General features: G+C 36.6%; 1 long non-coding RNA gene and 1 pseudogene across 1 annotated transcript; one reads left to right on the forward strand and one right to left on the reverse strand.

Moving 5' to 3' along the window:
• Window positions 1-11,216: 11,216 nt before the first annotated feature.
• Window positions 11,217-13,040, forward strand: LOC116710600 (uncharacterized). The gene is made up of 2 exons (XR_004337103.1): window positions 11,217-11,574; window positions 12,521-13,040. It is a non-coding gene; the product is annotated as an uncharacterized LOC116710600 (long non-coding RNA).
• Window positions 12,523-16,365, reverse strand: part of LOC116710599 (voltage-dependent calcium channel subunit alpha-2/delta-2-like) — a 38,114-nt pseudogene continuing 34,271 nt past the window's right edge.

A 16,365-nucleotide genomic window follows, 5' to 3' on the forward strand; every position in this document is an offset into this window, starting at 1 on the left:
GTTAAAAAAAAACCGAGGGTGGCACCCAATACGCCAACGTGGAATCGTACATATGCATAAAAATTCTCCCTACTTTCTGACATACTGAAAGTTCCTCTTCCTGGACATGTACCCTGACTGGTTCTTCCCTTTGCTGGACATCTTTGCTTTTTTCCGCCAGCCTGGATTTGATCCTGTCATTTTTAATCTTTAGAGATACAATCTCTTTATTTAACTCCTCATTTTCTCTCTCTAGCCACTCGAGTTTTTCTGTGTTTGCTCTTAATTTGTCCACTGCAGTGTTTCTCTGTTTTATCCGTTCCTCTTCCAGTTTATGTTTTATTCTTAATTTGGCTTCGTTATCACATCTTAGTTGGCATATAGTTGCATTTTCTTCCTCCAGGTCCAGATTAATTTTTCTGATTTGTTTTTTGTAAAATGCATTTGATTTTAGAAGTAAGCTATTTTCCTCATGCCAGTTGTGTGTCTTGTCCGTTCTGTTTAGTCGCTCTAGTTTAATCTTCAGACTTTCTACGGTTTTCTGAAGCTCTTGGTTCTCCTCCGCCAGCTTGCTGCGGTTCTTCTGTAAATTGTTTATTTTTGTCAACAAAAAATTATCCTCTTCCATCTTTGCTCTCTGGTTCAGACTGCAAATGAATTTCTCTGTGGAATCTGGCAATACAAAGGCAGCCGCCAGTGATGTCATAGACAGGATGAGTGACATCACTATGACATCAAAGCCACAAGAAGTCTGTTGGGTGTGGGGGAGGGGGGATGTTTTTTTTTAAAACTTTATTCACAGACACACTGTACAACAACAGAGTGAAACATTTGTTCTGCCTCCAGAACAAAAACAAATACAGATAAATATATTCAAGATGAAGAAAAAGCTACGGGGCTTCGGTTCCCAACTGTTCATTCAAAGCAGTACAGAGTTCAATTGTTTTAATAGCTATTTTCTGTCTTTGATAGTCTGGATATAAAACTTAAGTTTATTGTAAAATGCAGCAAAGCATGGCTTCCCCTACCTGGAACAATGAATATGATATTTAAATAGTGACAATAGAGGATTTATGAGAAACTCTGAACTGTTGGGCTCTTTGCACCTCAGCTTCCGCGTTCGGGGCAAAGCGGCTCAATCTTTTCCGATCTATTGAAAAAGGCTCTTTACACTGGGCGTCTGCAGGGCTTGTCCAAGGTAACAATTAATGATGAACATCGATCCGAAGCCCCGGCAATAAGCTGGAGAAAGGTTTCAAGATGTTCGCCTCGTTATACACAGATACGAAGGTGAGTTTTACTTCCTTTAAACTTTGTGGCTAACATTAGCTTTAGCTTATGCTAGACATTTTTCTTGTAAAAATGTGCTATTTAAGTATCTAAACATTTTTCATCCATTCTAACGGACAATGTTTTTAACCTTGTTTTCAAGTATATTACCTGCGTTTATTGTCGTTAGTGTCAGAGACCAAGTAACGGTCTAGGGTACTATAATGTCCCCTCCAGTTCTCCCCGGTTCCTACGCCTACGGCTCTGACTGTAATCCTGGACCTGTGCTTCTGTCTGCTCTGTCCTCTCAACCCTCAGCCGATCACAGTACAGTCACAACGCTCATACTGCTGTTCTTCCTGTTGAAAGGGAGTTGTTCTCCACCACAGTCGCCCCGTGCTTTAGATGTAGAAATTGTTGGTAAATCAATAATCAGATGGGCTTAATTTATATCCACTAATCAGTTTGTAACAGTGATGAACTAAAATTGTGACTGGATCTGAATCTACGTATTTTTTGTTCAAATGAATTGAATTGATTTAAACTGAATTTAGACCAAACCAGACAAAAACTGGTTTGGATGAATTTGACCTGGTTGAATTATAAAGTGGACTAAGCTGACAGCAGTGCAGTAAATTCCCTGGTAGATGGCTTTGCTGACTTTATATTTGATAAAAACAAAGTGGACATGAACAGCAGATGGCGTTGCTGTCCAAATCCTCTCTGACTGTGGAATAAACTTCACACTGGACTTCAAGCACGGTCGATTCTGTGCCTCCACACTTTTCCTTTAGGTTCTGGGACCTTAATTCCCAAATTAAAGTCAAAATGTATTTTCATCTATAAAGGCAACTGGGCAACTTTATATCCCAAGTATGACGCTCATGATGTTGTCAGATTACTTTACGACTAAGAGTCTTCAGTCAGAGGCTTCATCAAGTTTGCTGTAATGCAGACTGCTACAAGAGATCCTTCCTAACAACCATTTGAAGAACCTTGAATAACATGATATTTAACCATATTTTACTTAATTTTAGGATCAATAATGTATTCTTGAATTCAAATTGAATTTAACTTTGTATGTCTCTTGAGACTCCAGTGGTTGTCTACACCTTCTGAATCTCTCCCAAATTCTTTACTGGGCTTCGTTTCACAATCCTGACAAAACTGTGATTGTCCTAGACAGATGTGCACATTGTCCTACCACACTTTCTTTCTTCCACTCAACTTTCCATTAACACGCTTGCATACAGAGCTTTGTGGCGAACCCTTCAACATTTTTCTGCATAATTGTCAAGATAATAAAAATAACATATTACATAAATCAAATATATAAATGAGTACTTTTTCTAACTCAAGTATTCAAATAAAACTTTTAGAAAATCTTCTAATTTATTTAAACCCCTCCACATGCTGGCTTGCACGCCGAACCTCCCGACAACTTGCAGGTGGCTATTATTAAGTCTAACCCTTTCATGCATAAATTATGATCCTTTGTCTCAGAATTTTTTTTCCATTTTTTTAAATTTTTTTCTTAAGGCATTTAAAAGGTAGGAATTGTTTTTGTTAAAATATATATATATTTTTATGTGATCAATTGTAATTTTGTCCAAATACACAGTTATTTGAAAAATACATCAGTAATATTGTTCCTTAGGGGTTATCTGATGTAACAATATTTTTTTTACTTGCAAGACTCGTCTACAGTAGAAGGAGGGACCGGGTCGGTTCTCATGCTTTTTTGTCTGTCGGCCATATTGTATTTAACAAAAATAATTTCTTGCATTTGCAGCTGATGGCCAGTAGTTGATGGTATATTTTATGATGCATTAGTGTCCACTTCAGTGGTCTGTGTGCATTAATAACATAAAAATCCACAGGAAGCACAAGAAAATGGCTTTTAGATAGCTGTCCACTGTAGTGACCACTATGCATGAAAGGGCTAATAATAGCCACGACTCTTAGTCGTAAAGTAATCCTGACAACATCATGAGCGTCATACTTGGGATATAAAGTTGCCCAGTTGCCTTTAAAGATGAAAATACATTTTGACTTTAATTTGGGAATTAAGGTCCCAGAACCTAAAGGAAAAGTGTGGAGGCACAGAATCGACCGTGCTTGAAGTCCAGTGTGAAGTTTATTCCACAGTCAGTGGCACAAAAGGTGGCTATGCAGTGTATGCAACGCATAGGGGCGCTGCACTAGAGGGGGCGCAAAAACGATGTGGGGAATTTATTTTTTATATAGTCAGCATTTTATGTACTTAACAGCTGTTTGTGTATGAAATGATCAATAACAGAGGAACAGCACTGATTAGGCGCCCCCCTCCCATACAGGCAGCTTGGGCAGCGGCTGAGGCGCGTTTTGTTTTCTTTTAAATTTGTAGTAATGCCTCGACAACAGGGAGCTAAAGATGGGGCGCAGAAAAAACTCCGGGGCCCAAAACAGAAAACGGAAGAGGGGGAAGGATAAAGATGTTGGAGAGACGAAGAAAAGCTTTTCAAAGTGGTTGAAAGACAGAAGGTAAGAAATGTCCGTGTATCAGCAAGAGAGTTGTAAATATTCAGGTTAGCTTAAGCTAGCCTACAATGATGATGTTCGCATCCACCTCAAAAATATGTAGTTGCGGCCCTGGCTGCAGCAAACACAGTTTGACTCTGATAATGTGTCGGATGAATGAGCACGTGACGTCAGCGCAGCAGGTGCAAAGAGCCCATTGGTACATTGATCTTGTAGCCAGAGAAACTGTAATCTGTTTTGGATTCTTTAAAGTGGACTGCAAACATTTGTTTTTGTTTTATATTGGCAATAAAAATAAAGGTTTTAGGAGCAGAGCTAATGGTGCATTTGAAATCCATGAAGGCTATGTGTTCCTCTGTTTGATCAATTACTATTTAATAAGAGAGTTAGTTTTAGTTTCACTGAATCAATTAAAAGTAAGTCCTGTAGATTTAATATTTCTCTATCTTAATAAAGTTTTGTTCATTATTAAAAGAATGTTAAGATGTCCAGAATCAGCTGCAGCTTGTTGGGGCCTGCCATGCAAAGCAATGGCAGGAACCTATTACTATTCTCCCAATTCTTTATTTTTCTTCCGTAACCGTTAATGCGGCTCATACCGCTGCGTGCACACCTACAAATGAGGTATCAAAACGTGCAGAAAATTCACGCCATTGGAGCTATTACTTTTGGTGGGATTCGAGGTTAACATGGCGACATAATTCGCAAAAAACTACGAAAAAAACCCCATTATAAGTCAATGGGAAAAATCCTACAAATACCCTATTTTTGAGGATTTTCTGTGTCGTCACGAATTCACGTAGAAATGCCATTCAAATTTCATTTTGTAGATACGTCCGTGATCTCTTCGAAAGTGAAGACGGCTCGTCGATACCAATTACGGTTTGTCCACAGTTTGTCTCTAAGCGACCCAAAGTTTCTCATTTTTCCTAAAATTAGAGTGCGTCTCTTCCTGAGTGCCCCTCTGCTAGAGTGAGAAATTAAGACAATTTTTCACCCCAAAATAATTTTGAAATCGCCATCACGCCTACAAATATCGCACGATTGGTATCAAAATCGGTCCTGACATTGATACGCATGTCTGCTCCGGTAAAATGTTTTCGAAATTTATCTAGACCGTACGGTTTTCTGTCACGGTGCTTCAGAGCAAAGTCATGCGACAGGATTTTCTGAGGCTGTCTCAGGCTTTCTCCCATGTATTTGACTAGAATTTCAGATCTGGGCACAACATTTCTTTCTCTCATCGCTGTTATTGCTGTGAGTGACGTAGAGATATGAATCTCGGGACTATCGCAGAAGACACATAGCCCTCTCATACGCTTCAAACGGTTTTCGAATATGTATTACGGTTCCCGAACGGAAAGGATTTGTTCCCAATGCTTTTTTTCAGTTAAACTGGCTGGCTGAAACAGAGTATTCTCTGCCCCAGCCTGTATGACTAACAGTTCACACTTTGGTGAGAAAATTATTTACCATAGCAACGGAACTCAAGAGGCTATTGGCTGGTGGTTAGGACTACAAATACGCATCACTGTAGTTCTCTCTATAGTGGAACCCTCAGTTGAAACAGAGCAGGACTGAACTGGCCTTTAGAACTACTTGCTGCTATGGGCTGTATATAACTGATTTAACTCAGTAACTGTTACACATGGGATTAGTTTGGAACTTTAAAATTAAGCATACTGAAAATTTCAAAATAAAAGCCTTGAATATTTTTACATGATGTAATTGCTCTTTTTGGCTTTATATGACTTTTTCATCCAAAGCACTGTTACACATGGTATTAGTTTGGCCCTTTGAAATGAAGCATACTGAAAATTTCAAAATAAAAGCCTTGAGAATTTTTACATCAGGTAATTGCTCTGTTGAGCATTATATAACTGATTTAACCCAATGACTGTTATACATAGGATTAGTTTGGACCTTTGAAATGAAGCTTAACTAAAAATTTCAAAATAAAAGCCTTGAATATTTTTACATCATGTAATTGCTCTTTTTGGCTTTATTTGACTTTTTCAGCCAAAGCAATGTTACACATGGATTTAGTTTGGCACTTTGAAATGAAGTTTTACAAAAATTTCAAAATAAAAGCCTTGCCAAAAATTTTAAATCATACTGAATGGTGCACGTCCACCTTACTTAAAGTTCTTGTGATTCTCCACATGCTATTGATTACATTGCAGTGTTCTTTAGCATTGATGCTAATTTCTAGCATGACAACGCCGGGCCCAAACCGACGGGCACGGTTTGGCAGGCCCCGGTTAAATTTCTTCAGAAATTTTCTAGTTCTTTGTTGAACTATAGCTTCAGGTAGTTTAAGTCCTCAGTGATTTTGGTCCTGATTGACATGACATCATCATTCAGTTGCTGCAGACTTGCGCATTTGTGATATGAATCTCTAGTTCCACCGCACAATAAGGATGATCTGATAGCTTGAAACTGCAAGCACTATACAACAAAGAAAGACAGCCTGAGTTATCCAACAACAGACCAGTACACTGATTGGTGAACATGGTAACTAATCATATCCAGATAGGTGTGGCATTTAAACAACGATCATCTGATACTTAGGGGCTCAACATGTGCCAAGAAAATGTTTCCCAAACCATTATATCACCAGCAGCAGCCATACCTACTGATACAAGACCCAAACTCTGAACCCCACCAATCTGAATGTCGCAACTGAAATCGAGAATCATCAGACCAGACATTTTCCCAATCTTTTAGAGTGTAAGTTTGGCATACAGATTAGAGCCTGTTTTCCTGACAGCTGCCTCCTCCCAACACGTTAACATTTGTGACACTCTGTCTGCTGAGTTATGTGCTATAATTAAAGTTTCTTTTCACCAAACACACATGAGGAATTCAGCAGTCTGTGAATCCTATTACGGATCTTTTCATTTCTCACTCATAAACACAGTTAAACATGGTATGCTTATTTTCCTCTAAATATAGAGAGACTCCCAAATAGCAGTTAAAAACTACAGTCACTTTTCTTCTATGTAGAGGACTTGATGTACTCTGTATCAAATTTACATATGTACAACATTTGCACATATAAAAAGTCTCTATTTGTTTATCCAACTATGCCCCTTCTTAATTTTAGTCTGAGTTTTTAAAACTTTGTCACAAAGAAACACATTTTAAAGGACTTAATGCACATAAATTTACTCTTTTTTTCAGTTTCACACACATATACTTTAAAAGGTAATTGATGTTAAAGACATATTTTATAATGACTAAATGTAAAACTAATATTTAAAGGTAAATTTAATTTGACATTAGACAGATAAAGTGATAGAGAGATATACATTTTACCAGGAAAGAAGTCTTCATCTCCCCTGAATTCTCCATCTGTTGTCTTTCTCATGTGGGATGTAGTGTTTGTGTGGCTAGATGGGGTCAGCATGATGTATTAAAATGACAATAAGATTCAACTTGCTTTGCCAAACACTGATGCTCTGATATCATTGCTAAATAAGTTGGCTAATGCCTACTGAAGCCATGTTAGGAAACACAATGCCTGATGGATGGAAGGTGTAACTCATTCAAATGTCACAACAGAAAGCAGATAGCTGCCAGGATGGGTGGTTTATGGAGCCTTTGAAGCCAAACATCCCATCCATTTCAAAGCTTTAAAGGTCGGTTGCCTATCGTTTTTCATCCATCTTGATACCCAAGATCAAGATAAAGACAATGAGAGCATATTCCCATTCTGACAATAAAAACTGCCTTTCTGATTGCAGATGATTTTGATTTATCATCTGCTGTAAATTCAAAGTTTAATCCTCACAGGCTGATGGTCTCTTTGTCAAAAATAAAGGAAGTGCTGCTCTATAGAATGTACCGATAGGATAAAATTTGAAGAAGATCTTTTTCTTTCATTGAGTGAATAACAAACTTAAGCACCAGGATGTTGAAGGTTTTCAGAGCTCACTTATTTCGTGTACATACTGTGCACAGTTCAAATTCATTTTATCTTATTAAGTGCAGCCTACAGCTAATGTTATTAGATGCATTTTGCCTTGACTCTAAGTCAGTAAAAATAATTATTATTTTACTGTAATATTATAATGATACGTTATTATAAACAAGAAAACAGTACTTTAGTGTAACCAAAACCCATGACCTGGAATATTTTTTAAGTCCTTCGCCATAGGCAATGACAAAAATAGCCATTAAACAATCTAGATGCTCTGCATTAAGAGCCCTTGTTGATAAGCCTAACGGCTTGAGTGTAAAATCTGCCTGAGGTTCGTTCCACTAACACACCGTGAAGTACATTTCCTGAGTGGGAAATAGGCACATACTCTGAATTGTATAAGTTTAACATGCACATAATTTGCTCTTTCTTTATTATTAAAATCTTAACTCAAGGTTGTGAAGACCTCTTGCACAAAAATGGGGTAAAATAAAAATGTATTTGAAAAATATAGCATAAACCAAAAACAATTCACATAACCCTACACTTTAACCAGGGTGTATGTTCTTTTTACTATGCATAGGCAGAATAATTTATTTTATAATGTTTTTTCTTTTGTTGTGCCTGTACCGTGACAGACCTAATGTGCACAAGTTAGGTCGGCAGAAATGAGAAAGTAAAGGAAGCTAATTGCAATTTGAGCAAAGAGGCTTACAAAAATGATGACTGGATGGTTTTGATTCTAGTTAAAATAATTTATACAAACCATTGTCTACATTCAGGGTTGTATTGTTGTTCAATGGAACATGTCTTACTTTATTCTGTAAAACTGTCTATTTCTTTCCTATTTTCCTGCTGGTTTTGAAAAATCATCTTTATTCAATGTTATATAAGATATATTAAATAGTTTTATCCCTTTCTGTTTTATTTTTTGCAGTACTTCTTAATTTTCTCTATTTTTAGCATCACGTGCTCTCTGCTAAGATATTTTAAATTCAAAATTTGTCTTGGAGAGACTTCCCAGAGGACTGAAATTAGCTATGTCTTTTTTCATTACAAAGAGATCATAAGAACCCAGAGGACGGCTCACAGTTATGCCTGTTGGATGATTGTATTGTTGAGTCCCTATTTTTATCTGGAAGACTTCTCTAGGGCTAGGAGACAAATGTGTACAATGTTAAGCTGGGAAGGAATGACTCTGTGGAGGAGTTGTGAGGCTCAAGTGACATCTACAGCCCAGGATTAGCGAGCAAGAAATGCAAGTGATGAACAGGTTTTCACATGAAGTTCTTTTGGACATTTTTTTATCAGCTAATTTTATCATGTTGATGGTGATAGTTACTAACTAAAAAGGCATTAAATTGTTGAAAAATACAGCATCTAGGGAGGATCTGATGACTTAATATGAGATTGTGTTTGTTTGTTTGTTTTTTAATATCTGACTCTTCTATTGGTTCTTGTTACTGAAGTAAAAATAATTAACCAATCAGAAGTTTACATTCAGTTATTATGGGTATGAATGTACAGTATATCTAATTTACTTTGACTTGCAATGATGCATTTGAACTATTTTTCTTAGGTGGATTGTAAAACAAATGACTGGTAGAATTTCTAATGTTTATAAAATAAACCACAGTGAATCTTAAATATTTCTTTTCTTGACCAGTTCTGAATTCATTTTAAGTGGTTAGCATCCAGCATTGCCATTGTCTGGGAGACAGCCAACTCCAGTAAGTCCTTACTTGAAATTCAGCACATTGAAATTGAACAGAAATGTGCTCACATCTGTCTCTTGTCAGATGTGACAGACTGACATTTTTGGCCAAAATTAAAAGGAGGAGGTTTGTAGGAGTTAAGATTAGGGTTTCAAGCCTGAAAGTGCAGGCTAATTGTCAGGCATGGTGGTGGCAGCATCATGCTGTGGGGATGTTTTGTCGTACTGGTGCATTGGACAAAGCGAAAAGAATATTAAAGGAAGAGGAAATGTTTCAAATACTAAATGTTTCCTCAGGACAATGTTTCCAAGCAGAAATTAAAACTGGTTTAGAAATGGTGAAAGCAAGCTAACATGTTGTTGAAAAATCCTGACCTTTCAGCTACACTGAAAAATTGTTAACTTTCCTTAAAACCAAGTCTGTGGCAGGAAACAACCAGCTTAAGAAAGTGGTCAAATATCCGGCAAGAGCAATGTCTGATCTTATTAATAAATACAAAAAGGGAGTGGTCGAGGTGCAGTTCCTTGATAAGAAACTTTTCACCAAATAATTGTGGAAACATATGTATATACAGTACAGACCAAAAGTTTGGACACACCTTTCTAATTCAATGGGTTTTCTTTATTTTCATGACTATTTATAAGGCAAGAAATCCCACTTATTAACCTGACAGGGCACACCTATGAAGTGAAAACCATTTCAGGTGACTACCTCTTGAAGCTCATCAAGAAAATGCAGAGTGTGTGCAAAGCAGTAATCACAGCAAAAGGTTGCTACTTTGAAGAAACTAGAATATAAGGGGTATTTTCAGTTGTTTTACACTTTTTTGTTTAGTGCATATTTCCACATGTGTTATTCATAGTTTTGATGCCTTCAGTGTGAATCTACAATGTCAACAGTCATGAAAATAAAGGAAACTCATTGAATTAAAAGGTGTGTCCAAACTTTTGGTCTGTACTGTATATATAACTATGTTATATTTTAAAACTGTACAAACTCATCTGAAATAGCTTGAAATTATTATGACTTTAAAGGTCACTATGAGTGCAAGCTGAAAAAGTGACAAATAGATTAGCTGGGTAAATGATAAAGTGTTTAAAATGAATTGATCAATTTTGGAATAATGTAGCATATACTGTAATATAACAGTAAAATGAAGGTCTAATAAATAATCATTCGGGGCTGAAGTGAAAAATATCAACAGCATTTAATCACCAAAGATATAAACATTTAAATTTCTATTCCTTAATGAGACTGACAAAATCTTTACAAATTCATCCTTTATATTCTGCTGACTGTGTCACACTGTCTGTACAAAATGAGGTGGTATTGGAGACTGGCACAAAGAGAGGACATGTTCCAGAGTAAACAACGACATCAGCAAAATGAAAAGCAAAGTCACAGCAAAAACAATCTTGTTTGTTTTCCAAAACCTCTGAGGACGTAAACACACAGGGTAATTTACTATATATCAATTTAGACTCCCTGTGCCCTCACAAACTTCAAATACATTCAGTTTCTATCTGTTATTAAAAAGTTCAAAATAAATAAACATAAAATATTGCATAAATAAAAAAAACAATACTGACATCTTATTTCTCATTAACAAAGCAAGTAGGTGGATGTCTGAAAGTGTGCCTTTGTCTTATTTTCATATACAACTTATATATGCATAATTAACATTCAGTGTTTCAAACGGAATTTTAATATATTTTTTTTCTACATAAAAGAGATTTTCATTGGGCAGTTTGTTGCTCATCAATTTAAACTTCTCTGTGCTTTCATTTGCTGCAAAAGACCCAAATCCCCAATATGCCGTCAGTCCCTGTAGGCTTCACTGAAGTCAAACTTTCAGTTTCATCTGCAGCCTCCTCTTCACGTGCAGTTTATCTAAAAAGGGTGCAGCCACAGACCTGCAGAGCTGGATGCAGACATGAATGTAAAATACTCATCAGTACCTATGTACACATATCTGTAAAGTGTCCAAAATATCATGCAAGTAAATACAGGTCATTTAAAGTAAATCAATGCCTCAGTCAACATTGTGCTGTAGGCTGCAAAGTTCCTCAAACTCAGTTTCCCGTAAGTTACAGCAGACCCACAGAAGATCTTTGTTCTCCAAGTTCCCGTCATGCTATGATCCAGAAGAGATGCAAAACAGTCTGTTTTGTTTAACCCTCCTGTTATGTTCGTTTCTAGGGTACAGCAAAAATGTTCGTGGGTCAATTTGACCCAGGGAGTGTTTAATCATGCAATAGTGTCAGAAACCAAAAAATTCCTCCAAAACATTTTTGTATCTGATTATTAACTCCAATACTAACCATTTCAATCAATATTTGTGCAATGATGTTTTATTATTTCTCAGAAATTAAGGATCAATGACGACAACCTGCTCATTTACTCATTTGGACATAAAAAATGGAATTTAGATTTTTAACGTCCACTGAAAAAAACCTAGACACAAAAAAACAATAATTTCCTTGAAGTTGACCTTTGGTAAATTATTTTATATTATACTTTTTTTTTTTTTACCAAAGGGTGATCTTTATAATTGAACTTGAGACACACATACTGTTCTGGGTCAAATTGACCCGCTGATTAAAATCAAGATAAATGAGTCATGCAGAGAGTATTTATGTTTTCATCCACTTCTGCTGAGTGTCCACTCAGTGTGGGTGGAGTTTGTCCACAGGAACAGAAAAGATTCCCGTCAAAGGTTGTGTGAACACCTGCTTTCTCGCAGTTTCCTAGTGAAGTAAAGAGAATAGTGAGAAAGTGGGCTTGTGTGTGTGTGGTTGCGTGTGTTTGTGTGTGAGTGTGTGTGTGGTGAAATATGGTTCATAACTGCAAGGAAACATATAGAATTGGACATTTTAAAATCTTTTTTTGCACTTTAACCTGACTGCCGGGTCAAATTGACCCGAACAGTATCGATGTAAAAAGTAGACCTAGGGTTTGGTACAAATGTGTAACATGAATAAATTTTCAACTTATGTCTAGAGTGCACCTATTAAGACAAATAGAAAACGTTTCATGCAAAAAAAATGCTTCTATTTTTTTTTTTTTAATTTGTAAATTTTAAAACGGGTCAATTTGACCCGGAACATAACAGGAGGGTTAAGTAGATATTTGTTCATTTAATTCAGTCACTCCTAACTGATATGCAAATCTTTCCAGTAGGTGTTTAACATACAAACTGAGTGTGTGTTGATGGGATTAAGTAGAAATCTAGAGTCTATTCTTTAATTTAAGACGGAACCACAGTGTAGAAATCAATGAGACAAAGCAGGACGGCAGCAAGGTTCTGTCCATCAGAGAATTTCAGGGGTTTTCTGCAGAGCGTCCGCTTGCTGTGCTTTTTCACAACTGTGCTCCTTTTAAAAATGTCAATGTCCACGATGAGCATCTTTTAATATTCCTAGGACCTTTTAAAGCTGGACTGCTCCAATTCTTCAGGGTGTCTTTCACGCTGAATGTCCACAGCTGAGATTCAATGCTGTAATCCAAAATGACGAGTGCAGCAAGGCACTGCAAGGTAGAACACCAGGCTGACAAAGAAAAACATTGGTTTACAAGTACGTTTTTGAAAAGTCTTTTAAAATACACCCCAGGTAAGTCAGCAGCCAGAAAAAAAACAACAACTTTAAAAGACAAGAGAGCATGAATCACTGCAGGAGATTCATTCTGGATTTCACCATGTGTACTCTAATCTCTGATATGTGATATTTCCTCTTCACATTGGGGAATGTTTTTTAGATTCATCAGCAAAAAAAAGAGTTTGTATCTAAAATGTTATAACTTTGTAGTGTGATAACTAGAGTGCAGGTTGACATGCACTTGATGTAACTATTAAAATAATGTTTTTGTTTAATCACAGAAAATCCAACCCACATGTTTACTAACCTTTGCCTAAGTACTACCCAATTATGCTGGGTTTATTGGCTGATCTTGCATTATAGGGTTTGTGTGAGATGTGAAGCTGTGTCAAAGTATTGTAGTATACCCTTGTTCTGAGGTGGTTTGAGGATAGTAAGGCATAAATGTGACCAAGCACAAACCAAAAAGCTTGTATTTGTATAAACTCAGTTCAGAATAAAATTGGACTCCTGACTGAAGTCTCTCTTAGGGTACACATAATAAAACACAAACATTCTGCCACAGTGAATCATGCCAAATAAAATCAAGATGTGGTTTCAACAAGCACATCATATCAACAACACCAAAGCTGTCTATAAGCTACATTCTTCATACAGAAGCATACACAAGTGCATAAATTCAAAATAGACAACATTTTGGCAATGCAAGTTACATAAAGGTGTCTCAAATGCATAAAACATGTTAGTCACACACTATCATTAATTTTATAAGTGAAACACATTGAGAATTATTCATTTCTAACATTGTATGAATGCAGAGTGGGAATAATACCATTGTGTCTATCAATGTTGTAATTTATGCTGATGCATTGATAGTTTATTAAACCAATCACTTCTACTTCCTTGGTCAACATCTAACTGAGAGCTCATTAAAACCCCACTGAGCAGCTGTAAAGCTTTCCCATAAGTCCTATTGTTAACCTTATGACAAAACAAAATGCAAAGATATTTTTTACTGATATGTATCATGAAACATATGTCATTTTTTTCATTGCATTGGCTTTTCCCATGTTACAACTGTGAACTTTTGGGATCAATAACTTTGGGTGGTCAAATCTGGCTCAATTTAAAGACATACAAGACGAAAACGTGCCCTGGAGACTAGAGGGAAGTCGTTGAGGATCCTGTCATGTTTGACCCAGAAAACATTTCTCAAACTGTCTTAATAAACCTCAGAGTTGGAGTCAAAGACACTGCAGTGAATGTGAGGTTAAGGCTCAGATCTACCATCATGTAAAAACAGCTGCAGCTGCAATAACTGAGCTTCCTGTGCTGAAGTGAGACAACACTGACAAGGACTGAACATGCAAACAGAAACAGGCACAAAGGAAATATGGTGCGTAGTTAGTTTCAAACCCATGGATGTGAAAACCGTGGTAGTAACAGCTTAGAATAACAATTAAGTAGAAAAGTGGGGTGCATCTTCATTAGCTTTAAATTCACGTAGACTTCCTAAAACTTTAGAGATAAGTTCATAGTAGCAGCTGATTTTCTCTCTTTTTTGATTGGCTAATCCTTTCCTTAACACTTATTTTAATGGGCATAGTAATTTCCAGGAGTTCCAGCCTACATTAAGGGCATGTTACCATTTTATTCTTTAGCTAGATTCAATCAGCAGCCACACAGTGAAGCAGTTGTTAGTGCTGTTGTTTCACAGCAGAACCTTGGGTTTAAATTCTGGAATCTGTTTCAAGTTTGCATGTCTCCTTCTGCATCCATGCATGCAGTTATACTGTCTTACTCCCACAGTTAAAGATGATGAATGTTTGGTTAATTTGCCAAACTAACTTGATCTTTGGTGTGATTTTAGAGTACTGTCTTGTGCACTGGCCACCAGAAATAGCCACCGGCCCCTGCAACCCTGCAAAAACCAAATGGTTAAACTGTGGCTGGATGGATGAATGTAATGCATTTTTGGTCCTGTTCATACTGAAATTATTTAAAATAATCATTCAAGATAAAATGAACATTATTGTATCTGTTTAGTTTTTCTCTTTTGTTTTTTTTTCTCTGCTTGCAGAAAATCTGCTTGCAGACTTTTATGTTTAATACTTTTTCACCAGTAAAAGTTCAGCAAACTTCCACAGCATGAAATCAAGTTTCTCAATCAGATTTTCTTTGCTCAAATAAATTTCAAAGCTTTACACACCGTTTTCCATGCATGTGATCAGTAATAGAGCTGATTTGGTATTGAAACTGACTAAATGCCAAAGGAATCCTTTCTGGAAAGCACAAGCAACATATAATTAAACAACATCTATTTGTCTGAAGCTCACTCAGCACCTGACTATTATATTTACACTTACAGGCTTCAGGGATGATAAATGCCTCAGATCAGTTTCTGTACAAACAACCGTAAGACACAAATGCTGCAACGCTTTTAAAATACAGTACAATGTTGGAATACAGAAACTTCCCCTGTAATGGTACATTTCCATAATGTGCTTCTGACACCTTTTGTGATCTCAGTTAATTGTAAGCATATTAAAACAAGCAGGTTTATAATTCATTGTTATTCACTCCTCTTTAAGGGTAAACCTTGACTGCCTCTGTGACTTTTTTTTTATTGTTAAATGTGGAAAACAGAAATAAAAGCTAATGTTCTCAACGAGGTTAAGCTGCATGCATTCGACGCATTTCCCTCCAGGATTTTGCATTTGAGCCCTCAAAAAGCCAAGAAATGAATAAGCAATAAGGCAGGAAAAAAATATCAGGGGCAGTTACAGGGCTTTCCAATCAAAGCACAACACACTGTGAGTAGTCAGCAAAATGAAAAAAGAAATAAATAAATTCATCACAGTTTGATCTGACCTTCCGTAGATCCGAGCCTAAATCCGAGGAGGGGGGACATGTCAGAGTGTTTGGATGTATGAGAGATGAAACAGAGGCAGAATGAGCTGAAAGAAGAGAAGGGTTCCTATAGAGGCCTGAAATGAAGAACCTCGACCACACTCTGACGTGTTTTCCTGAGTAAAGAAAGAGAAAAACATCAAAAGAAAATCCTTCTGAATGTGTTTTCATCTTACAAACAGAATAAACAAACAGTAAAATTTTGCTGATGTTTGCAAGCTTGCAAATCCTGTTTTTGATGCATATGCAGTTAAAAAAAAGGATGAGTACTTTAAAACTAGGTAGCATACATTTCCATTTTGGGTTTGAGTTAACTCACATATGCTGAGAGGAGCATTTTTTTTTTGCCATATACTGTTATGCACATCTGCACATGGAGAATTATGGAGAGAATGAACAGCAGAATATCTTGTATCTTCTGTCCTGATGCAGCCGATTCAGTGTTATGTTTGCT

Source organism: Xiphophorus hellerii, chromosome 20 (assembly GCF_003331165.1).
Source record: "Xiphophorus hellerii strain 12219 chromosome 20, Xiphophorus_hellerii-4.1, whole genome shotgun sequence".
Classification (NCBI taxonomy): Eukaryota; Metazoa; Chordata; class Actinopteri; order Cyprinodontiformes; family Poeciliidae; genus Xiphophorus; species Xiphophorus hellerii.